The 26,016-nt window shown below is 32.5% G+C and overlaps 2 non-coding genes across 2 annotated transcripts; both read right to left on the bottom strand.

Moving 5' to 3' along the window:
* Window positions 1–22,540: 22,540 nt before the first annotated feature.
* Window positions 22,541–22,613, bottom strand: TRNAT-GGU (transfer RNA threonine (anticodon GGU)). The gene has a single exon. It is a non-coding gene; the product is annotated as a tRNA-Thr (tRNA).
* A 1,960-nt stretch (window positions 22,614–24,573) lies between these two features.
* On the bottom strand, window positions 24,574–24,646 carry TRNAT-GGU (transfer RNA threonine (anticodon GGU)). The gene has a single exon. It is a non-coding gene; the product is annotated as a tRNA-Thr (tRNA).
* Window positions 24,647–26,016: the final 1,370 nt, after the last annotated feature.

Below are 26,016 nucleotides of genomic sequence, written 5' to 3'. Positions count from 1 at the left end.
GAAATCACTTTAAATGAGTGTTTTATAGGGAATTAAGCTGAATTCGGTCAAAAATTTCTCCAGAAAAAAATTCATTCAAAAAAGTACCGAAAAAATCGCAGGTTTTTCTTCTTCAAGACACAAAATCCGTGAATACGATTTCTTATTGAAAATTGAATTTTAACAGTTTTTTGAATGAATATCGTTACATTTGCTTGAATTAAAGCAAAAAGTATAAAAATAATGGTTTCAGTGGTTATTTTTGAAAATAGTGAAGAAATACTCAAAATATGCTTCTTTGGCCGTGAAACGTCGATTTTGAAAATGTTATTAAAAATCAAGGTACATTTTTATTTATTGTTCAATCGAGATGAAATCACTTTTAATGAGTGTTTTATAGGGAATTAAGCTGAATTCGGTCAAAAATTTCTCCAGAAAAAAATGCATTCAAAAAAGTACCGAAAAAATCGCATGTTTTTCTTCTTCAAGATACAAAATCCGTGACAACGATTTCTTATTGAAAAATTTAATTTTAACAGTTTTTTGATTGAATATCGTTACATTTGCTTGAATTAACGCAAAAATTACAAAAATAATGGTTTCAGTGGTTATATTTGAAAACAGTGAACAAATACTCAAAATGTTTTTCTTAGGCCGAGTTACGTCGATTTTGAAAATGTTATTAAAAATCGAGGTACATTTTCATTTATTGTTCAATCGAGATGAAATCACTTTTAATGAGTGTTTTATAGGGAATTAAGCTGAATTCGGTCAAAAATTTCTCCTGAAAAAAATGCATTCAAAAAAGTACCGAAAAAATCTCATGTTTTTCTTCTTCAAGATACAAAATCCGTGACAACGATTTCTTATTGAAAAATTTAATTTTAACAGTTTTTTGATTGAATATCGTTACATTTGCTTGAATTAAAGCAAAAAGTATAAAAATAATGCTTTCAGTGAACATATTTGAAAAGAGTGAAGAAATACTCAAAGTATGCTTCTTTGGCCGTGAAACGTCGATTTTGAAAATGTTATTAAAAATCGAGGTACATTTTTATTTATTGTTCAATCGAGATGAAATCACTTTTAATGAGTGTTTTATAGGGAATTAAGCTGAATTCGGTCAAAAATTTCTCCTGAAAAAAATTCATTCAAAAAAGTACCGAAAAAATCGCATGTTTTTCTTCTTCAAGATACAAAATCCGTGACAACGATTTCTTATTGAAAAATTTAATTTTAACAGTTTTTTGATTGAATATCGTTACATTTGCTTGAATTAACGCAAAAATTACAAAAATAATGGTTTCAGTGGTTATATTTGAAAACAGTGAACAAATACTCAAAATGTTTTTCTTAGGCCGAGTTACGTCGATTTTGAAAATGTTATTAAAAATCGAGGTACATTTTCATTTATTGTTCAATCGAGATGAAATCACTTTTAATGAGTGTTTTATAGGGAATTAAGCTGAATTCGGTCAAAAATTTCTCCTGAAAAAAATGCATTCAAAAAAGTACCGAAAAAATCGCATGTTTTTCTTCTTCAAGATACAAAATCCGTGACAACGATTTCTTATTGAAAAATTTAATTTTAACAGTTTTTTGATTGAATATCGTTACATTTGCTTGAATTAACGCAAAAATTACAAAAATAATGGTTTCAGTGGTTATATTTGAAAACAGTGAACAAATACTCAAAATGTTTTTCTTAGGCCGAGTTACGTCGATTTTGAAAATGTTATTAAAAATCGAGGTACATTTTCATTTATTGTTCAATCGAGATGAAATCACTTTTAATGAGTGTTTTATAGGGAATTAAGCTGAATTCGGTCAAAAATTTCTCCTGAAAAAAATGCATTCAAAAAAGTACCGAAAAAATCTCATGTTTTTCTTCTTCAAGATACAAAATCCGTGACAACGATTTCTTATTGAAAAATTTAATTTTAACAGTTTTTTGATTGAATATCGTTACATTTGCTTGAATTAAAGCAAAAAGTATAAAAATAATGCTTTCAGTGAACATATTTGAAAAGAGTGAAGAAATACTCAAAGTATGCTTCTTTGGCCGTGAAACGTCGATTTTGAAAATGTTATTAAAAATCGAGGTACATTTTTATTTATTGTTCAATCGAGATGAAATTACTTTTAATGAGTGTTTTATAGGGAATTAAGCTGAATTCGGTCAAAAATTTCTCCTGAAAAAAATGCATTCAAAAAAGTACCGAAAAAATCGCATGTTTTTCTTCTTCAAGATACATAATCCGTGACAACGATTTCTTATTGAAAAATTTAATTTTAACAGTTTTTTGATTGAATATCGTTACATTTGCTTGAATTAACGCAAAAATTACAAAAATAATGGTTTCAGTGGTTATATTTGAAAACAGTGAACAAATACTCAAAATGTTTTTCTTAGGCCGAGTTACGTCGATTTTGAAAATGTTATTAAAAATCGAGGTACATTTTTATTTATTGTTCAATCGAGATGAAATCACTTTAAATGAGTGTTTTATAGGGAATTAAGCTGAATTCGGTCAAAAATTTCTCCAGAAAAAAATTCATTCAAAAAAGTACCGAAAAAATCGCAGGTTTTTCTTCTTCAAGACACAAAATCCGTGAATACGATTTCTTATTGAAAATTGAATTTTAACAGTTTTTTGAATGAATATCGTTACATTTGCTTGAATTAAAGCAAAAAGTATAAAAATAATGGTTTCAGTGGTTATTTTTGAAAATAGTGAAGAAATACTCAAAATATGCTTCTTTGGCCGTGAAACGTCGATTTTGAAAATGTTATTAAAAATCAAGGTACATTTTTATTTATTGTTCAATCGAGATGAAATCACTTTTAATGAGTGTTTTATAGGGAATTAAGCTGAATTCGGTCAAAAATTTCTCCAGAAAAAAATGCATTCAAAAAAGTACCGAAAAAATCGCATGTTTTTCTTCTTCAAGATACAAAATCCGTGACAACGATTTCTTATTGAAAAATTTAATTTTAACAGTTTTTTGATTGAATATCGTTACATTTGCTTGAATTAACGCAAAAATTACAAAAATAATGGTTTCAGTGGTTATATTTGAAAACAGTGAACAAATACTCAAAATGTTTTTCTTAGGCCGAGTTACGTCGATTTTGAAAATGTTATTAAAAATCGAGGTACATTTTCATTTATTGTTCAATCGAGATGAAATCACTTTTAATGAGTGTTTTATAGGGAATTAAGCTGAATTCGGTCAAAAATTTCTCCTGAAAAAAATGCATTCAAAAAAGTACCGAAAAAATCTCATGTTTTTCTTCTTCAAGATACAAAATCCGTGACAACGATTTCTTATTGAAAAATTTAATTTTAACAGTTTTTTGATTGAATATCGTTACATTTGCTTGAATTAAAGCAAAAAGTATAAAAATAATGCTTTCAGTGAACATATTTGAAAAGAGTGAAGAAATACTCAAAGTATGCTTCTTTGGCCGTGAAACGTCGATTTTGAAAATGTTATTAAAAATCGAGGTACATTTTTATTTATTGTTCAATCGAGATGAAATCACTTTTAATGAGTGTTTTATAGGGAATTAAGCTGAATTCGGTCAAAAATTTCTCCTGAAAAAAATGCATTCAAAAAAGTACCGAAAAAATCGCATGTTTTTCTTCTTCAAGATACAAAATCCGTGACAACGATTTCTTATTGAAAAATTTAATTTTAACAGTTTTTTGATTGAATATCGTTACATTTGCTTGAATTAACGCAAAAATTACAAAAATAATGGTTTCAGTGGTTATATTTGAAAACAGTGAACAAATACTCAAAATGTTTTTCTTAGGCCGAGTTACGTCGATTTTGAAAATGTTATTAAAAATCGAGGTACATTTTCATTTATTGTTCAATCGAGATGAAATCACTTTTAATGAGTGTTTTATAGGGAATTAAGCTGAATTCGGTCAAAAATTTCTCCTGAAAAAAATGCATTCAAAAAAGTACCGAAAAAATCGCATGTTTTTCTTCTTCAAGATACAAAATCCGTGACAACGATTTCTTATTGAAAAATTTAATTTTAACAGTTTTTTGATTGAATATCGTTACATTTGCTTGAATTAAAGCAAAAAGTATAAAAATAATGCTTTCAGTGAACATATTTGAAAAGAGTGAAGAAATACTCAAAGTATGCTTCTTTGGCCGTGAAACGTCGATTTTGAAAATGTTATTAAAAATCGAGGTACATTTTTATTTATTGTTCAATCGAGATGAAATTACTTTTAATGAGTGTTTTATAGGGAATTAAGCTGAATTCGGTCAAAAATTTCTCCTGAAAAAAATGCATTCAAAAAAGTACCGAAAAAATCGCATGTTTTTCTTCTTCAAGATACATAATCCGTGACAACGATTTCTTATTGAAAAATTTAATTTTAACAGTTTTTTGATTGAATATCGTTACATTTGCTTGAATTAACGCAAAAATTACAAAAATAATGGTTTCAGTGGTTATATTTGAAAACAGTGAACAAATACTCAAAATGTTTTTCTTAGGCCGAGTTACGTCGATTTTGAAAATGTTATTAAAAATCGAGGTACATTTTTATTTATTGTTCAATCGAGATGAAATCACTTTAAATGAGTGTTTTATAGGGAATTAAGCTGAATTCGGTCAAAAATTTCTCCAGAAAAAAATTCATTCAAAAAAGTACCGAAAAAATCGCAGGTTTTTCTTCTTCAAGACACAAAATCCGTGAATACGATTTCTTATTGAAAATTGAATTTTAACAGTTTTTTGAATGAATATCGTTACATTTGCTTGAATTAAAGCAAAAAGTATAAAAATAATGGTTTCAGTGGTTATTTTTGAAAATAGTGAAGAAATACTCAAAATATGCTTCTTTGGCCGTGAAACGTCGATTTTGAAAATGTTATTAAAAATCAAGGTACATTTTTATTTATTGTTCAATCGAGATGAAATCACTTTTAATGAGTGTTTTATAGGGAATTAAGCTGAATTCGGTCAAAAATTTCTCCAGAAAAAAATGCATTCAAAAAAGTACCGAAAAAATCGCATGTTTTTCTTCTTCAAGATACAAAATCCGTGACAACGATTTCTTATTGAAAAATTTAATTTTAACAGTTTTTTGATTGAATATCGTTACATTTGCTTGAATTAACGCAAAAATTACAAAAATAATGGTTTCAGTGGTTATATTTGAAAACAGTGAACAAATACTCAAAATGTTTTTCTTAGGCCGAGTTACGTCGATTTTGAAAATGTTATTAAAAATCGAGGTACATTTTCATTTATTGTTCAATCGAGATGAAATCACTTTTAATGAGTGTTTTATAGGGAATTAAGCTGAATTCGGTCAAAAATTTCTCCTGAAAAAAATGCATTCAAAAAAGTACCGAAAAAATCTCATGTTTTTCTTCTTCAAGATACAAAATCCGTGACAACGATTTCTTATTGAAAAATTTAATTTTAACAGTTTTTTGATTGAATATCGTTACATTTGCTTGAATTAAAGCAAAAAGTATAAAAATAATGCTTTCAGTGAACATATTTGAAAAGAGTGAAGAAATACTCAAAGTATGCTTCTTTGGCCGTGAAACGTCGATTTTGAAAATGTTATTAAAAATCGAGGTACATTTTTATTTATTGTTCAATCGAGATGAAATCACTTTTAATGAGTGTTTTATAGGGAATTAAGCTGAATTCGGTCAAAAATTTCTCCTGAAAAAAATTCATTCAAAAAAGTACCGAAAAAATCGCATGTTTTTCTTCTTCAAGATACAAAATCCGTGACAACGATTTCTTATTGAAAAATTTAATTTTAACAGTTTTTTGATTGAATATCGTTACATTTGCTTGAATTAACGCAAAAATTACCAAAATAATGGTTTCAGTGGTTATATTTGAAAACAGTGAACAAATACTCAAAATGTTTTTCTTAGGCCGAGTTACGTCGATTTTGAAAATGTTATTAAAAATCGAGGTACATTTTCATTTATTGTTCAATCGAGATGAAATCACTTTTAATGAGTGTTTTATAGGGAATTAAGCTGAATTCGGTCAAAAATTTCTCCTGAAAAAAATGCATTCAAAAAAGTACCGAAAAAATCTCATGTTTTTCTTCTTCAAGATACAAAATCCGTGACAACGATTTCTTATTGAAAAATTTAATTTTAACAGTTTTTTGATTGAATATCGTTACATTTGCTTGAATTAAAGCAAAAAGTATAAAAATAATGCTTTCAGTGAACATATTTGAAAAGAGTGAAGAAATACTCAAAGTATGCTTCTTTGGCCGTGAAACGTCGATTTTGAAAATGTTATTAAAAATCGAGGTACATTTTTATTTATTGTTCAATCGAGATGAAATCACTTTTAATGAGTGTTTTATAGGGAATTAAGCTGAATTCGGTCAAAAATTTCTCCTGAAAAAAATGCATTCAAAAAAGTACCGAAAAAATCGCATGTTTTTCTTCTTCAAGATACAAAATCCGTGACAACGATTTCTTATTGAAAAATTTAATTTTAACAGTTTTTTGATTGAATATCGTTACATTTGCTTGAATTAAAGCAAAAAGTATAAAAATAATGCTTTCAGTGAACATATTTGAAAAGAGTGAAGAAATACTCAAAGTATGCTTCTTTGGCCGTGAAACGTCGATTTTGAAAATGTTATTAAAAATCGAGGTACATTTTTATTTATTGTTCAATCGAGATGAAATCACTTTTAATGAGTGTTTTATAGGGAATTAAGCTGAATTCGGTCAAAAATTTCTCCTGAAAAAAATGCATTCAAAAAAGTACCGAAAAAATCGCATGTTTTTCTTCTTCAAGATACAAAATCCGTGACAACGATTTCTTATTGAAAAATTTAATTTTAACAGTTTTTTGATTGAATATCGTTACATTTGCTTGAATTAACGCAAAAATTACAAAAATAATGGTTTCAGTGGTTATATTTGAAAACAGTGAACAAATACTCAAAATGTTTTTCTTAGGCCGAGTTACGTCGATTTTGAAAATGTTATTAAAAATCGAGGTACATTTTCATTTATTGTTCAATCGAGATGAAATCACTTTTAATGAGTGTTTTATAGGGAATTAAGCTGAATTCGGTCAAAAATTTCTCCTGAAAAAAATGCATTCAAAAAAGTACCGAAAAAATCGCATGTTTTTCTTCTTCAAGATACAAAATCCGTGACAACGATTTCTTATTGAAAAATTTAATTTTAACAGTTTTTTGATTGAATATCGTTACATTTGCTTGAATTAAAGCAAAAAGTATAAAAATAATGCTTTCAGTGAACATATTTGAAAAGAGTGAAGAAATACTCAAAGTATGCTTCTTTGGCCGTGAAACGTCGATTTTGAAAATGTTATTAAAAATCGAGGTACATTTTTATTTATTGTTCAATCGAGATGAAATTACTTTTAATGAGTGTTTTATAGGGAATTAAGCTGAATTCGGTCAAAAATTTCTCCTGAAAAAAATGCATTCAAAAAAGTACCGAAAAAATCGCATGTTTTTCTTCTTCAAGATACATAATCCGTGACAACGATTTCTTATTGAAAAATTTAATTTTAACAGTTTTTTGATTGAATATCGTTACATTTGCTTGAATTAACGCAAAAATTACAAAAATAATGGTTTCAGTGGTTATATTTGAAAACAGTGAACAAATACTCAAAATGTTTTTCTTAGGCCGAGTTACGTCGATTTTGAAAATGTTATTAAAAATCGAGGTACATTTTTATTTATTGTTCAATCGAGATGAAATCACTTTAAATGAGTGTTTTATAGGGAATTAAGCTGAATTCGGTCAAAAATTTCTCCAGAAAAAAATTCATTCAAAAAAGTACCGAAAAAATCGCAGGTTTTTCTTCTTCAAGACACAAAATCCGTGAATACGATTTCTTATTGAAAATTGAATTTTAACAGTTTTTTGAATGAATATCGTTACATTTGCTTGAATTAAAGCAAAAAGTATAAAAATAATGGTTTCAGTGGTTATTTTTGAAAATAGTGAAGAAATACTCAAAATATGCTTCTTTGGCCGTGAAACGTCGATTTTGAAAATGTTATTAAAAATCAAGGTACATTTTTATTTATTGTTCAATCGAGATGAAATCACTTTTAATGAGTGTTTTATAGGGAATTAAGCTGAATTCGGTCAAAAATTTCTCCAGAAAAAAATGCATTCAAAAAAGTACCGAAAAAATCGCATGTTTTTCTTCTTCAAGATACAAAATCCGTGACAACGATTTCTTATTGAAAAATTTAATTTTAACAGTTTTTTGATTGAATATCGTTACATTTGCTTGAATTAACGCAAAAATTACAAAAATAATGGTTTCAGTGGTTATATTTGAAAACAGTGAACAAATACTCAAAATGTTTTTCTTAGGCCGAGTTACGTCGATTTTGAAAATGTTATTAAAAATCGAGGTACATTTTCATTTATTGTTCAATCGAGATGAAATCACTTTTAATGAGTGTTTTATAGGGAATTAAGCTGAATTCGGTCAAAAATTTCTCCTGAAAAAAATGCATTCAAAAAAGTACCGAAAAAATCTCATGTTTTTCTTCTTCAAGATACAAAATCCGTGACAACGATTTCTTATTGAAAAATTTAATTTTAACAGTTTTTTGATTGAATATCGTTACATTTGCTTGAATTAAAGCAAAAAGTATAAAAATAATGCTTTCAGTGAACATATTTGAAAAGAGTGAAGAAATACTCAAAGTATGCTTCTTTGGCCGTGAAACGTCGATTTTGAAAATGTTATTAAAAATCGAGGTACATTTTTATTTATTGTTCAATCGAGATGAAATCACTTTTAATGAGTGTTTTATAGGGAATTAAGCTGAATTCGGTCAAAAATTTCTCCTGAAAAAAATTCATTCAAAAAAGTACCGAAAAAATCGCATGTTTTTCTTCTTCAAGATACAAAATCCGTGACAACGATTTCTTATTGAAAAATTTAATTTTAACAGTTTTTTGATTGAATATCGTTACATTTGCTTGAATTAACGCAAAAATTACCAAAATAATGGTTTCAGTGGTTATATTTGAAAACAGTGAACAAATACTCAAAATGTTTTTCTTAGGCCGAGTTACGTCGATTTTGAAAATGTTATTAAAAATCGAGGTACATTTTCATTTATTGTTCAATCGAGATGAAATCACTTTTAATGAGTGTTTTATAGGGAATTAAGCTGAATTCGGTCAAAAATTTCTCCTGAAAAAAATGCATTCAAAAAAGTACCGAAAAAATCTCATGTTTTTCTTCTTCAAGATACAAAATCCGTGACAACGATTTCTTATTGAAAAATTTAATTTTAACAGTTTTTTGATTGAATATCGTTACATTTGCTTGAATTAAAGCAAAAAGTATAAAAATAATGCTTTCAGTGAACATATTTGAAAAGAGTGAAGAAATACTCAAAGTATGCTTCTTTGGCCGTGAAACGTCGATTTTGAAAATGTTATTAAAAATCGAGGTACATTTTTATTTATTGTTCAATCGAGATGAAATCACTTTTAATGAGTGTTTTATAGGGAATTAAGCTGAATTCGGTCAAAAATTTCTCCTGAAAAAAATGCATTCAAAAAAGTACCGAAAAAATCGCATGTTTTTCTTCTTCAAGATACAAAATCCGTGACAACGATTTCTTATTGAAAAATTTAATTTTAACAGTTTTTTGATTGAATATCGTTACATTTGCTTGAATTAACGCAAAAATTACAAAAATAATGGTTTCAGTGGTTATATTTGAAAACAGTGAACAAATACTCAAAATGTTTTTCTTAGGCCGAGTTACGTCGATTTTGAAAATGTTATTAAAAATCGAGGTACATTTTCATTTATTGTTCAATCGAGATGAAATCACTTTTAATGAGTGTTTTATAGGGAATTAAGCTGAATTCGGTCAAAAATTTCTCCTGAAAAAAATGCATTCAAAAAAGTACCGAAAAAATCGCATGTTTTTCTTCTTCAAGATACAAAATCCGTGACAACGATTTCTTATTGAAAAATTTAATTTTAACAGTTTTTTGATTGAATATCGTTACATTTGCTTGAATTAAAGCAAAAAGTATAAAAATAATGCTTTCAGTGAACATATTTGAAAAGAGTGAAGAAATACTCAAAGTATGCTTCTTTGGCCGTGAAACGTCGATTTTGAAAATGTTATTAAAAATCGAGGTACATTTTTATTTATTGTTCAATCGAGATGAAATTACTTTTAATGAGTGTTTTATAGGGAATTAAGCTGAATTCGGTCAAAAATTTCTCCTGAAAAAAATGCATTCAAAAAAGTACCGAAAAAATCGCATGTTTTTCTTCTTCAAGATACATAATCCGTGACAACGATTTCTTATTGAAAAATTTAATTTTAACAGTTTTTTGATTGAATATCGTTACATTTGCTTGAATTAACGCAAAAATTACAAAAATAATGGTTTCAGTGGTTATATTTGAAAACAGTGAACAAATACTCAAAATGTTTTTCTTAGGCCGAGTTACGTCGATTTTGAAAATGTTATTAAAAATCGAGGTACATTTTTATTTATTGTTCAATCGAGATGAAATCACTTTAAATGAGTGTTTTATAGGGAATTAAGCTGAATTCGGTCAAAAATTTCTCCAGAAAAAAATTCATTCAAAAAAGTACCGAAAAAATCGCAGGTTTTTCTTCTTCAAGACACAAAATCCGTGAATACGATTTCTTATTGAAAATTGAATTTTAACAGTTTTTTGAATGAATATCGTTACATTTGCTTGAATTAAAGCAAAAAGTATAAAAATAATGGTTTCAGTGGTTATTTTTGAAAATAGTGAAGAAATACTCAAAATATGCTTCTTTGGCCGTGAAACGTCGATTTTGAAAATGTTATTAAAAATCAAGGTACATTTTTATTTATTGTTCAATCGAGATGAAATCACTTTTAATGAGTGTTTTATAGGGAATTAAGCTGAATTCGGTCAAAAATTTCTCCAGAAAAAAATGCATTCAAAAAAGTACCGAAAAAATCGCATGTTTTTCTTCTTCAAGATACAAAATCCGTGACAACGATTTCTTATTGAAAAATTTAATTTTAACAGTTTTTTGATTGAATATCGTTACATTTGCTTGAATTAACGCAAAAATTACAAAAATAATGGTTTCAGTGGTTATATTTGAAAACAGTGAACAAATACTCAAAATGTTTTTCTTAGGCCGAGTTACGTCGATTTTGAAAATGTTATTAAAAATCGAGGTACATTTTCATTTATTGTTCAATCGAGATGAAATCACTTTTAATGAGTGTTTTATAGGGAATTAAGCTGAATTCGGTCAAAAATTTCTCCTGAAAAAAATGCATTCAAAAAAGTACCGAAAAAATCTCATGTTTTTCTTCTTCAAGATACAAAATCCGTGACAACGATTTCTTATTGAAAAATTTAATTTTAACAGTTTTTTGATTGAATATCGTTACATTTGCTTGAATTAAAGCAAAAAGTATAAAAATAATGCTTTCAGTGAACATATTTGAAAAGAGTGAAGAAATACTCAAAGTATGCTTCTTTGGCCGTGAAACGTCGATTTTGAAAATGTTATTAAAAATCGAGGTACATTTTTATTTATTGTTCAATCGAGATGAAATCACTTTTAATGAGTGTTTTATAGGGAATTAAGCTGAATTCGGTCAAAAATTTCTCCTGAAAAAAATTCATTCAAAAAAGTACCGAAAAAATCGCATGTTTTTCTTCTTCAAGACACAAAATCCGTGAATACGATTTCTTATTGAAAATTGAATTTTAACAGTTTTTTGAATGAATATCGTTACATTTGCTTGAATTAAAGCAAAAAGTATAAAAATAATGGTTTCAGTGGTTATTTTTGAAAATAGTGAAGAAATACTCAAAATATGCTTCTTTGGCCGTGAAACGTCGATTTTGAAAATGTTATTAAAAATCAAGGTACATTTTTATTTATTGTTCAATCGAGATGAAATCACTTTTAATGAGTGTTTTATAGGGAATTAAGCTGAATTCGGTCAAAAATTTCTCCAGAAAAAAATGCATTCAAAAAAGTACCGAAAAAATCGCATGTTTTTCTTCTTCAAGATACAAAATCCGTGACAACGATTTCTTATTGAAAAATTTAATTTTAACAGTTTTTTGATTGAATATCGTTACATTTGCTTGAATTAACGCAAAAATTACAAAAATAATGGTTTCAGTGGTTATATTTGAAAACAGTGAACAAATACTCAAAATGTTTTTCTTAGGCCGAGTTACGTCGATTTTGAAAATGTTATTAAAAATCGAGGTACATTTTCATTTATTGTTCAATCGAGATGAAATCACTTTTAATGAGTGTTTTATAGGGAATTAAGCTGAATTCGGTCAAAAATTTCTCCTGAAAAAAATGCATTCAAAAAAGTACCGAAAAAATCTCATGTTTTTCTTCTTCAAGATACAAAATCCGTGACAACGATTTCTTATTGAAAAATTTAATTTTAACAGTTTTTTGATTGAATATCGTTACATTTGCTTGAATTAAAGCAAAAAGTATAAAAATAATGCTTTCAGTGAACATATTTGAAAAGAGTGAAGAAATACTCAAAGTATGCTTCTTTGGCCGTGAAACGTCGATTTTGAAAATGTTATTAAAAATCGAGGTACATTTTTATTTATTGTTCAATCGAGATGAAATCACTTTTAATGAGTGTTTTATAGGGAATTAAGCTGAATTCGGTCAAAAATTTCTCCTGAAAAAAATTCATTCAAAAAAGTACCGAAAAAATCGCATGTTTTTCTTCTTCAAGATACAAAATCCGTGACAACGATTTCTTATTGAAAAATTTAATTTTAACAGTTTTTTGATTGAATATCGTTACATTTGCTTGAATTAACGCAAAAATTACCAAAATAATGGTTTCAGTGGTTATATTTGAAAACAGTGAACAAATACTCAAAATGTTTTTCTTAGGCCGAGTTACGTCGATTTTGAAAATGTTATTAAAAATCGAGGTACATTTTCATTTATTGTTCAATCGAGATGAAATCACTTTTAATGAGTGTTTTATAGGGAATTAAGCTGAATTCGGTCAAAAATTTCTCCTGAAAAAAATGCATTCAAAAAAGTACCGAAAAAATCGCATGTTTTTCTTCTTCAAGATACAAAATCCGTGACAACGATTTCTTATTGAAAAATTTAATTTTAACAGTTTTTTGATTGAATATCGTTACATTTGCTTGAATTAACGCAAAAATTACAAAAATAATGGTTTCAGTGGTTATATTTGAAAACAGTGAACAAATACTCAAAATGTTTTTCTTAGGCCGAGTTACGTCGATTTTGAAAATGTTATTAAAAATCGAGGTACATTTTCATTTATTGTTCAATCGAGATGAAATCACTTTTAATGAGTGTTTTATAGGGAATTAAGCTGAATTCGGTCAAAAATTTCTCCTGAAAAAAATGCATTCAAAAAAGTACCGAAAAAATCTCATGTTTTTCTTCTTCAAGAAACAAAATCCGTGACAACGATTTCTTATTGAAAAATTTAATTTTAACAGTTTTTTGATTGAATATCGTTACATTTTCTTGAATTAAAGCAAAAAGTATAAAAATAATGCTTTCAGTGAACATATTTGAAAAGAGTGAAGAAATACTCAAAGTATGCTTCTTTGGCCGTGAAACGTCGATTTTGAAAATGTTATTAAAAATCGAGGTACATTTTTATTTATTGTTCAATCGAGATGAAATCACTTTTAATGAGTGTTTTATAGGGAATTAAGCTGAATTCGGTCAAAAATTTCTCCTGAAAAAAATGCATTCAAAAAAGTACCGAAAAAATCGCATGTTTTTCTTCTTCAAGATACATAATCCGTGACAACGATTTCTTATTGAAAAATTTAATTTTAACAGTTTTTTGATTGAATATCGTTACATTTGCTTGAATTAACGCAAAAATTACAAAAATAATGGTTTCAGTGGTTATATTTGAAAACAGTGAACAAATACTCAAAATGTTTTTCTTAGGCCGAGTTACGTCGATTTTGAAAATGTTATTAAAAATCGAGGTACATTTTTATTTATTGTTCAATCGAGATGAAATCACTTTAAATGAGTGTTTTATAGGGAATTAAGCTGAATTCGGTCAAAAATTTCTCCAGAAAAAAATTCATTCAAAAAAGTACCGAAAAAATCGCAGGTTTTTCTTCTTCAAGACACAAAATCCGTGAATACGATTTCTTATTGAAAATTGAATTTTAACAGTTTTTTGAATGAATATCGTTACATTTGCTTGAATTAAAGCAAAAAGTATAAAAATAATGGTTTCAGTGGTTATTTTTGAAAATAGTGAAGAAATACTCAAAATATGCTTCTTTGGCCGTGAAACGTCGATTTTGAAAATGTTATTAAAAATCGAGGTACATTTTTATTTATTGTTCAATCGAGATGAAATCACTTTTAATGAGTGTTTTATAGGGAATTAAGCTGAATTCGGTCAAAAATTTCTCCTGAAAAAAATGCATTCAAAAAAGTACCGAAAAAATCGCATGTTTTTCTTCTTCAAGATACAAAATCCGTGACAACGATTTCTTATTGAAAAATTTAATTTTAACAGTTTTTTGATTGAATATCGTTACATTTGCTTGAATTAACGCAAAAATTACAAAAATAATGGTTTCAGTGGTTATATTTGAAAACAGTGAACAAATACTCAAAATGTTTTTCTTAGGCCGAGTTACGTCGATTTTGAAAATGTTATTAAAAATCGAGGTACATTTTCATTTATTGTTCAATCGAGATGAAATCACTTTTAATGAGTGTTTTATAGGGAATTAAGCTGAATTCGGTCAAAAATTTCTCCTGAAAAAAATGCATTCAAAAAAGTACCGAAAAAATCGCATGTTTTTCTTCTTCAAGATACAAAATCCGTGACAACGATTTCTTATTGAAAAATTTAATTTTAACAGTTTTTTGATTGAATATCGTTACATTTGCTTGAATTAAAGCAAAAAGTATAAAAATAATGCTTTCAGTGAACATATTTGAAAAGAGTGAAGAAATACTCAAAGTATGCTTCTTTGGCCGTGAAACGTCGATTTTGAAAATGTTATTAAAAATCGAGGTACATTTTTATTTATTGTTCAATCGAGATGAAATTACTTTTAATGAGTGTTTTATAGGGAATTAAGCTGAATTCGGTCAAAAATTTCTCCTGAAAAAAATGCATTCAAAAAAGTACCGAAAAAATCGCATGTTTTTCTTCTTCAAGATACATAATCCGTGACAACGATTTCTTATTGAAAAATTTAATTTTAACAGTTTTTTGATTGAATATCGTTACATTTGCTTGAATTAACGCAAAAATTACAAAAATAATGGTTTCAGTGGTTATATTTGAAAACAGTGAACAAATACTCAAAATGTTTTTCTTAGGCCGAGTTACGTCGATTTTGAAAATGTTATTAAAAATCGAGGTACATTTTCATTTATTGTTCAATCGAGATGAAATCACTTTTAATGAGTGTTTTATAGGGAATTAAGCTGAATTCGGTCAAAAATTTCTCCTGAAAAAAATGCATTCAAAAAAGTACCGAAAAAATCTCATGTTTTTCTTCTTCAAGATACAAAATCCGTGACAACGATTTCTTATTTAAAATTGAATTTTAACAGTTTGTTGAATGAATATCGTTACATTTGCTTGAATTAACGCAAAAATTACAAAAATAATGGTTTCAGTGGTTATATTTGAAAACAGTGAACAAATACTCAAAATGTTTTTCTTAGGCCGAGTTACGTCGATTTTGAAAATGTTATTAAAAATCGAGGTACATTTTTATTTATTGTTCAATCGAGATGAAATCACTTTTATTGAGTGTTTTATAGGGAATTAAGCTGAATTCGGTCAAACATTTCTCCAGAAAAAAATGCATTCAAAAGTGTACCGAAAAAATCGCATGTTTTTTTTCTTCAAGATACAAAATCCGTGACAACGATTTCTTATTTAAAATTGAATTTTAACAGTTTGTTGAATGAATATCGTTTTTTTTGCTTGAATTAAAGCAAAAAGTATAAAAATAATGGTTTCAGTGGTTATATTTGAAAACAGTGAACAAATACTCAAAATGTTTTTCTTAGGCCGAGTTACGTCGATTTTGAAAATGTTATTAAAAATCGAGGTACATTTTCATTTATTGTTCAATCGAGATGAAATCACTTTTAATGAGTGTTTTATAGGGAATTAAGCTGAATTCGGTCAAAAATTTCTCCTGAAAAAAATGCATTCAAAAAAGTACCGAAAAAATCTCATGTTTTTCTTCTTCAAGATACAAAATCCGTGACAACGATTTCTTATTGAAAAATTTAATTTTAACAGTTTTTTGATTGAATATCGTTACATTTGCTTGAATTAAAGCAAAAAGTATAAAAATAATGCTTTCAGTGAACATATTTGAAAAGAGTGAAGAAATACTCAAAGTATGCTTCTTTGGCCGTGAAACGTCGATTTTGAAAATGTTATTAAAAATCGAGGTACATTTTTATTTATTGTTCAATCGAGATGAAATCACTTTTAATGAGTGTTTTATAGGGAATTAAGCTGAATTCGGTCAAAAATTTCTCCTGAAAAAAATGCATTCAAAAAAGTACCGAAAAAATCGCATGTTTTTCTTCTTCAAGATACAAAATCCGTGACAACGATTTCTTATTGAAAAATTTAATTTTAACAGTTTTTTGATTGAATATCGTTACATTTGCTTGAATTAACGCAAAAATTACAAAAATAATGGTTTCAGTGGTTATATTTGAAAACAGTGAACAAATACTCAAAATGTTTTTCATAGGCCGAGTTACGTCGATTTTGAAAATGTTATTAAAAATCGAGGTACATTTTCATTTATTGTTCAATCGAGATGAAATCACTTTTAATGAGTGTTTTATAGGGAATTAAGCTGAATTCGGTCAAAAATTTCTCCTGAAAAAAATGCATTCAAAAAAGTACCGAAAAAATCTCATGTTTTTCTTCTTCAAGATACAAAATCCGTGACAACGATTTCTTATTTAAAATTGAATTTTAACAGTTTGTTGAATGAATATCGTTACATTTGCTTGAATTAACGCAAAAATTACAAAAATAATGGTTTCAGTGGTTATATTTGAAAACAGTGAACAAATACTCAAAATGTTTTTCTTAGGCCGAGTTACGTCGATTTTGAAAATGTTATTAAAAATCGAGGTACATTTTTATTTATTGTTCAATCGAGATGAAATCACTTTTATTGAGTGTTTTATAGGGAATTAAGCTGAATTCGGTCAAACATTTCTCCAGAAAAAAATGCATTCAAAAGTGTACCGAAAAAATCGCATGTTTTTTTTCTTCAAGATACAAAATCCGTGACAACGATTTCTTATTTAAAATTGAATTTTAACAGTTTGTTGAATGAATATCGTTTTTTTTGCTTGAATTAAAGCAAAAAGTATAAAAATAATGGTTTCAGTGGTTATTTTTGAAAATAGTGAAGAAATACTCAAAATATGCTTCTTTGGCCGTGAAACGTCGATTTTGAAAATGTTATTAAAAATCGAGGTACATTTTTATTTATTGTTCAATCGAGATGAAATCACTTTCAATGAGTGTTTTATAGGGAATTAAGCTGAATTCGGTCAAAAATTTCTCCAGAAAAAAATTCATTCAAAAAAGTACCGAAAAAATCGCAGGTTTTTCTTCTTCAAGACACAAAATCCGTGAATACGATTTCTTAATGAAAATTGAATTTTAACAGTTTTTTGAATGAATATCGTTACGTTGCTTGAATTAAAGCAAAAAGTATAAAAATAATGGTTTCAGTGAACATATTTGAAAATAGTGAAGAAATACTCAAAGTATGCTTCTTTGGCCGTGAAAAGTCGATTTTGAAAATGTTATTAAAAATCGAGGTAAATTTTTAATTATTGTTCAATCAAGATGAAATCACTTTCAAAGAGTGTTTTATAGGGAATTAAGCTGAATTCGGTCAAACATTTCTCCAAAAAAAAATGCATTCAAAAGTGTACCGAAAAAATCGCATGTTTTTTTCTTCAAGATACAATATCCGTGACAACGATTACTTATTGAAAATTGAATTTTAACAGTTTTTTGAATGAATATCGTTACATTGCTTGAATTAAAGCAAAAAGTATAAAAATAATGGTTTCAGTGGTTATATTTGAAAATAGTGAAGAAATACTCAAAATATGCTTCTTTGGCCGTGAAACGTCGATTTTGAAAATGTTATTAAAAATCGAGGTACATTTTTATTTATTGTTCAATCGAGATGAAATCACTTTTAGTGAGTGTTTTATAGGGAATTAAGCTGAATTCGGTCAAAAATTTCTCCTGAAAAAAATGCATTCATAAAAGTACCGAAAAAATCGCATGTTTTTCTTCTTCAAGATACAAAATTCGTGACAACGATTTCTTATTGAAAAATTTAATTTTAACAGTTTTTTGATTGAATATCGTTACATTTGCTTGAATTAAAGCAAAAAGTATAAAAATAATGCTTTCAGTGAACATATTTGAAAATAGTGAAGAAATACTCAAAGTATGCTTCTTTGGCCGTGAAACGTCGATTTTGAAAATGTTATTAAAAATCGAGGTAAATTTTTAATTATTGTTCAATCGAGATGAAATCACTTTCGATGAGTGTTTTATAGGGAATTAAGCTGAATTCGGTCAAAAATTTCTACAAAAAAAAATTCATTCAAAAAAGTACCGAAAAAATCGCAGGTTTTTCTTCTTCAAGACACAAAATCCGTGAATACGATTTCTTATTGAAAATTGAATTTTAACAGTTTTTTGAATGAATATCGTTACATTGCTTGAATTAAAGCAAAAAGTATAAAAATAATGGTTTCAATGAATATATTTGAAAATAGTGAAGAAATACTCAAAGTATGCTTCTTTGGCCGTGAAACGTCGATTTTGAAAATGTTATTAAAAATCGAGGTAAATTTTCAATTATTGTTCAATCGAGATGAAATCACTTTCAATAAGTGTTTTATAGGGAATTAAGCTGAATTCGGTCAAACATTTCTCCAGGAAAAAATGCATTCAAAAAAGTACCGAAAAAAATCGCATGTTTTTCTTCTTCAAGATACAAAATCCGTGACAACGATTTCTTATTGAAAAATTGAATTTTAACAGTTTTTTGAATGAATATCGTTACATTTGCTTGAATTAAAGCAAAAAGTATAAAAATAATGGTTTCAGTGGTTATTTTTGAAAATAGTGAAGAAATACTCAAAATATGCTTCTTTGGCCGTGAAACGTCGATTTTGAAAATGTTATTAAAAATCGAGGTACATTATTATTTATTGTTCAATCGAGATGAAATCACTTTTAATGAGTGTTTTTTAGGGAATTAAGCTGAATTTGGTCAAACATTTCTCCAGGAAAAAATGCATTCATAAAAGTACCGAAAAAATCGCATGTTTTTCTTCTTCAAGATACAAAATCCGTGACAACGATTTCTTATTGAAAAATTGAATTTTAACAGTTTTTTGAATGAATATCGTTACATTTGCTTGAATTAGGTATTGTGGAAAAACTTTGGCTTTCTATGTTACGTTTGAGATCCCACAACGCCGCTCCCGGGTGGGCTCGAACCACTAAATTATTTGTTAACTGCTGAACGCGCTAACCATTGCGCCACGGAAGCTCAGTAATTAAATGGTTGTCACGTATTGTGGAAAAGTTTTGACTTTTTACGCTACATCTGAGACCCCACAACACCTCTCCCGGGTGGGCTCGAACCTTCAACCTTTCGATTAACAGCTGAACGCGCTAATCATTGCGCCACGGAAGCCCAAAAATTAAATGGTCGTCAGGTATAGTGGAAAAACTTTGGCTTTCCACGTTACGTTTGAGATCCCACAACACCGCGCCCGGGTGGGCTCGAACCACCAACCTATTGGTTAACAGCCGAACGCCCTAACCATTGCGCCACGGAAGCCCAAAAATTAAATGATCGTCAGGTATTGTGGAAAAACTTTGGCTTTCTACGTTACATTTGAGATCCCACAACGCCGCTCCCGGATGGGCTCGAACCACTAACCTATTAGTTAACAGCAGAACGCGCTAACCACTGAGCCACGGAAGCTCAGAAATTAAATGGTTGTCACGTATTGTGGAAAAACTTTGACTTTTTACGTAACATCTGAGACCTCATAGCACCGCTCCCGGGTGTGCTTGAACCACCAACCTTTCTGTTAACAGCCGAACGCGCTAACGATTGCGCCACGGAAGCCCAAAATTTAAATGGTCGTCCGGTATTGTGGAAAAACCTTGACTTTTTACGTCACATCTGAGACGTCACAACACCGCTCCCGGATGGGCTCGAACCACCAACCTATTGGTTAACAGCCGAACGCGCTAACCATTGAGCCACGGAAGCTCCGAAATTAAATGGTTGTCACGTATTGTGGAAAAGTTTTGACTTTTTACGCTACATCTGAGACCCCACAACACCTCTCCCGGGTGGGCTCGAACCTTCAACCTTTCGATTAACAGCTGAACGCGCTAGTCATTGCGGCACGGAAGCCCAAAAATTAAATGTTCGTCAGGTATTGTGGAAAAACTCTGACATTTTACGTTACATCTGAGACCTCACTACACCGCTCCCGGATGGGCTCGAACCACCAACCTATTGGTTAAAAGCCGAACGCGCTAACCATTGCGCCACGGAAGCCCAAAAATTAAATGGTCGTCAGGTGTTGTGGAAAAAACCTTGGCTTTTTACGTCACATCTGAGACGTCACAACACCTATTCTGGTTGGGCTCGAACCACCAACCTTTCGGTTAACAGCCGAAGGCGCTAACCATTGCGCCAAGGAAGCCCAAAAATTTAAAGGTCGTCAGGTATTGTGGCAAAACTTTGGCTTTCTACGTTACATTTGAGATCCCACACCACCGCTCCCGGGTGGGCTCGAACCACCAACCTATTGGTTAACAGCCGAACGCGCTAACCATTGAGCCACGGAAGCTCAGAAATTAAATGGTTGTCACGTATTGTGGATAAGTTATGACTTATTACGTTACATCTGAGACCCTACAACACCTCTCTCGGTTGGGCTCGAACCACCAACCTATTGGCTAACAGCCGAACGCGCTAAGCATTGAGCCACGGAAGCTCAGAAATTAAATGGTTGTTACGTATTGTGGAAAAGTTTTGACATTTTACGCTACATCTGAGACCCCACAAAACCTCTCCCGGGTGGGCTCGAAACACCAACCTTTCGATTAACAGCTGAACGCGCTAATTATTGCGCCACGGAAGCCCAAAAATTAAATGTTCGTCAGGTATTGTGGAAAAACTCTGACATTTTACGTTACATTCGAGACGTCACAACACCGCTCCCGGGTGTGCTCGAACCACCAACCTTTCTGTTAACAGCCAAACGCGCTAACCATTGCGCCAAGGAAGCCCAAATATTAAATATTCGTCAGGTATTGTGGAAAAACTCTGACATTTTACGTCACATCTGAGAACTCACAACACCGCTCCCGGGTGGGCCCGAACCACCAACCTATTGGTTAACAGCCGAACACGCTAAACATTGAGCCACGGAAGCTCAGAAATTAAATCGTTGTCACGTATTGTGGAAAAGTTTTGACTTTTTACGCTACATCTGAGACCCCACAACACCTCTCCCGGGTGGGCTCGAACCACCAACCTTTCGATTAACAGAAGAACGTGCTAACCATTGCGCCACGGAAGCTCAAAAATTAAATGGTCGTCAGGTATTGTGGAAAAACCTTGACATTTTACGTCACATCTGAGACCTCACAACACCGCTCCCGGATGGGCTCGAACTACCAAACTATTGGTTAACAGCCGAACGCGCTAACCATTGAGCCACGGAAGCTCAGAAATTAAATGGTCGTCAGGTATTGTGGAAAAACTTTGGCTTTCTACGTTACACTTGAGATCCCACAACACCGCTCCCGGGTGGGCTCGAACCACCAACCTATTGGCTAACAGCCGAACGCGCTAAACATTGAGCCACGGAAGCTCAGAAATTAAATCGTTGTCACGTATTGTGGATAAGTTTTGACTTTTTACGCTACATCTGAGACCCCACAACACCTCTCCCGGGTGGGCTCGAACCACCAACCTTTCGATTAACAGCTGAACGCGCTAACCATTGCGCCCCGGAAGCCCAAAAATTAAATGGTCGTCAGGTATTGGGGAAAAACTTTGGCTTTCTACGTTACATTTGAGATCCCACAACACCGCTCCCGGGTGGGCTCGAACCACCAACCTATTGGCTAACAGCCGAACGCGCTAACCATTGAGCCACGAAAGCTCAGAAATTAAATGGTTGTCACGTATTGTGGAAAAGTTTTGACTTTTTACGCTACATCTGAGACCCCACAACACCTCTCTCGGGTGGGCTCGAACCACCAGCCTTTCGATTAACAGCTGAACGCGCTAATTATTGCGCCACGGAAGCCCAAAAATTAAATGGTCGTCAGGTATTCTGGAAAAACTTTGGCTTTCTACGTTACATACGTGATCCCACAACACCGCTCCCGGGTGGGCTTGAACCACCAACCTTTCGGTTACCAGCCGAACGCGCTAACCATTGCGCCACGGAAGCCCAAAAATTAAATGGTCGTCAGGTATTGTGGAAAAACTTTGGCTTTCTACGTTACATGTGAGATCCCACAACACCGCTCCCGGGTGGCCTCGAACCACCAACCTATTGGTTAACAGCCGAACGCGCTAACCATTGAGCCACGGAAGCCCAAAAATTAAATGGTCGTCAGGTATTGTGGAAAAACCTTGACTTTTTACGTAACATCTGAGACGTCACAACACCGCTCCCGGATGGGCTTGAACCAAAACCTTTCGGTTAACAGCCGAACGCGCTAACCATTGCGCCACGGAAGCCCAAAAATTAAATGGTCGTCAGGTATTGTGGAAAAACTTTGGCTTTCTACGTTACATTCGAGATCCCACAACACCGCTCCCGGGTATGCTTGAAGCGCCAACCTATTGGCTAACAGCCGAACGCGCTAACCATTGAGCCACGGAAGCTCAGAAATTAAATGGTTGTCAGGTATTGTGGAAAAACTTTGGCTTTCTACGTTTCATTTGAGACCCCACAACCACCAACCTTTCGATTAACAGCTGAACGCGCTAACCATTGAGCCACGGAAGCTCAGAAATTAAATGGTCGTCAGGTATTGTGGAAAAACTTTGGCTTTCTACGTTACATTTGAGATCCCACAACACCGCTCCCGGGTGGGCTCGAACCACCAACCTATGGGTCAACAGCAGAACGCGCTAACCATTGCGCTACGGAAGCCCAAAAATTAAATGCTCGTCAGGTTTTGCGTAAAAACCTAGACTTTTTACGTCACATCTGAGACCTCACAACACCGCTCCCGGATGAGCTCGAACCACCAACCTATTGGTTAACAGCCGAACGCGCTAACCATTGAGCCACGGAAGCTCAGAAATTAAATGATTGTCACGTATTGTGGATAAGTTTTGACTTTTTACGCTACATATGAGACCCCACAACACCTCTCCCGGGTGGGCTCGAACCTTCAACCTTTCGATTAACAGCTGAACGCGCTAATCATTGCGCCACGGAAGCCCAAAAATTAAATGGTCGTCAGGTATTGTGGAAAAACCTTGACTTTTTACGTCACATCTGAGACCTCACAACACCGCTCCCGGATGGGCTCGAACTACCAAACTATTGGTTAACAGCCGAACGCGCTAACCATTGAGCCACGGATGCTCAGAAATTAAATGGTCGTCAGGTATTGTGGAAAAACTTTGGCTTTCTACGTTACATTTGAGATCCCACAACACCGCTCCCGGGTGGGCTCGAAACACCAACCTTTCGATTAACAGCTGAACGCGCTAATTATTGCGCCACGGAAGCCCAAAATTAAATGTTCGTCAGGTATTGTGGAAAAACTCTGACATTTTACGTTACATTCGAGACGTCACAACACCGTTCCCGGGTGGGCTCGAACCACCAACCTATTGGCTAACAGCCGAACTCGCTAAACATTGAGCCACGGAAGCTCAGAAATTAAATCGTTGTCACGTATTGTGGAAAAGTTTTGACTTTTTACGCTACATCTGAGACCCCACAACACCTCTCCCGGGTGGGCTCGAACCACCAACCTTTCGATTAACAGCTGAACGCGCTAACCATTGCGCCCCGGAAGCCCAAAAATTAAATGGTCGTCAGGTATTGTGGAAAAACTTTGGCTTTCTACGTTACATTTGAGATCCCACAACACCGCTTCCGGGTGGGCTCGAACCACCAACCTATTGGCTAACAGCCGAACGCGCTAACCATTGAGCCACGAAAGCTCAGAAATTAAATGGTTGTCACGTATTGTGGAAAAGTTTTGACTTTTTACGCTACATCTGAGACCCCACAACACCTCTCTCGGGTGGGCTCGAACCACCAACCTTTCGATTAACAGCTGAACGCGCTAATTATTGCGCCACGGAAGCCCAAAAATTAAATGGTCGTCAGGTATTCTGGAAAAACTTTGGCTTTCTACGTTACATTCGTGATCCCACAACACCGCTCCCGGGTGGGCTTGAACCACCAACCTTTCGGTTACCAGCCGAACGCGCTAACCATTGCGCCACGGAAGCCCAAAAATTAAATGGTCGTCAGGTATTGTGGAAAAACTTTGGCTTTCTACGTTACATGTGAGATCCCACAACACCGCTCCCGGGTGGCCTCGAACCACCAACCTATTGGTTAACAGCCGAACGCGCTAACCATTGACCCACGGAAGCCCAAAAATTAAATGGTCGTCAGGTATTGTGGAAAAACCTTGACTTTTTACGTAACATCTGAGACGTCACAACACCGCTCCCGGATGGGCTTGAACCACCAACCTTTCGGTTAACAGCCGAACGCGCTAACCATTGCGCCACGGAAGCCCAAAAATTAAATGGTCGTCAGGTATTGTGGAAAAACTTTGGCTTTCTACGTTACATTCGAGATCCCACAACACCGCTCCCGGGTATGCTTGAAGCGCCAACCTATTGGCTAACAGCCGAACGCGCTAACCATTGAGCCACGGAAGCTCAGAAATTAAATGGTTGTCAGGTATTGTGGAAAAACTTTGGCTTTCTACGTTACATTTGAGACCCCACAACCACCAACCTTTCGATTAACAGCTGAACGCGCTAACCATTGAGCCACGGAAGCTCAGAAATTAAATGGTCGTCAGGTATTGTGGAAAAACTTTGGCTTTCTACGTTACATTTGAGATCCCACAACACCGCTCCCGGGTGGGCTCGAACCACCAACCTATTGGTTAACAGCCGAACGCGTAAACCATTGCGCCACGGAAGCCCAAAAATTAAATGGTCGTCATGTATTGTGGAAAAACTTTGGCTTTCTACGTTACGTTTGAGATCCCACAACGCCGCTCCCGGGTGGGCTCGAACCACTAACCTATTTGTTAACTGCTGAACGCGCTAACCATTGCGCCACGGAAGCCCAAAAATTAAATGCTCGTCAGGTTTTGCGTAAAAACCTAGACTTTTTACGTCACATCTGAGACCTCACAACACCACTCCCGGATGAGCTCGAACCACCAACCTATTGGTTAACAGCCGAACGCGCTAACCATTGAGCCACGGAAGCTCAGAAATTAAATGATTGTCACGTATTGTGGATAAGTTTTGACTTTTTACGCTACATATGAGACCCCACAACACCTCTCCCGGGTGGGCTCGAACCTTCAACCTTTCGATTAACAGCTGAACGCGCTAATCATTGCGCCACGGAAGCCCAAAAATTAAATGGTCGTCAGGTATTGTGGAAAAACCTTGACTTTTTACGTCACATCTGAGACCTCACAACACCGCTCCCGGATGGGCTCGAACTACCAAACTATTGGTTAACAGCCGAACGCGCTAACCATTGAGCCACGGATGCTCAGAAATTAAATGGTCGTCAGGTATTGTGGAAAAACTTTGGCTTTCTACGTTACATTTGAGATCCCACA

This window comes from Phalangium opilio, unplaced genomic scaffold (genome assembly GCF_054372755.1).
Source record: "Phalangium opilio isolate 3A_F unplaced genomic scaffold, DU_Popi_V2 ptg000087l_1, whole genome shotgun sequence".
NCBI lineage: Eukaryota > Metazoa > Arthropoda > Arachnida > Opiliones > Phalangiidae > Phalangium > Phalangium opilio.
Note: the sequence above shows the minus strand (reverse complement) of the source record. Positions and strands in the feature narration are given on the sequence as shown.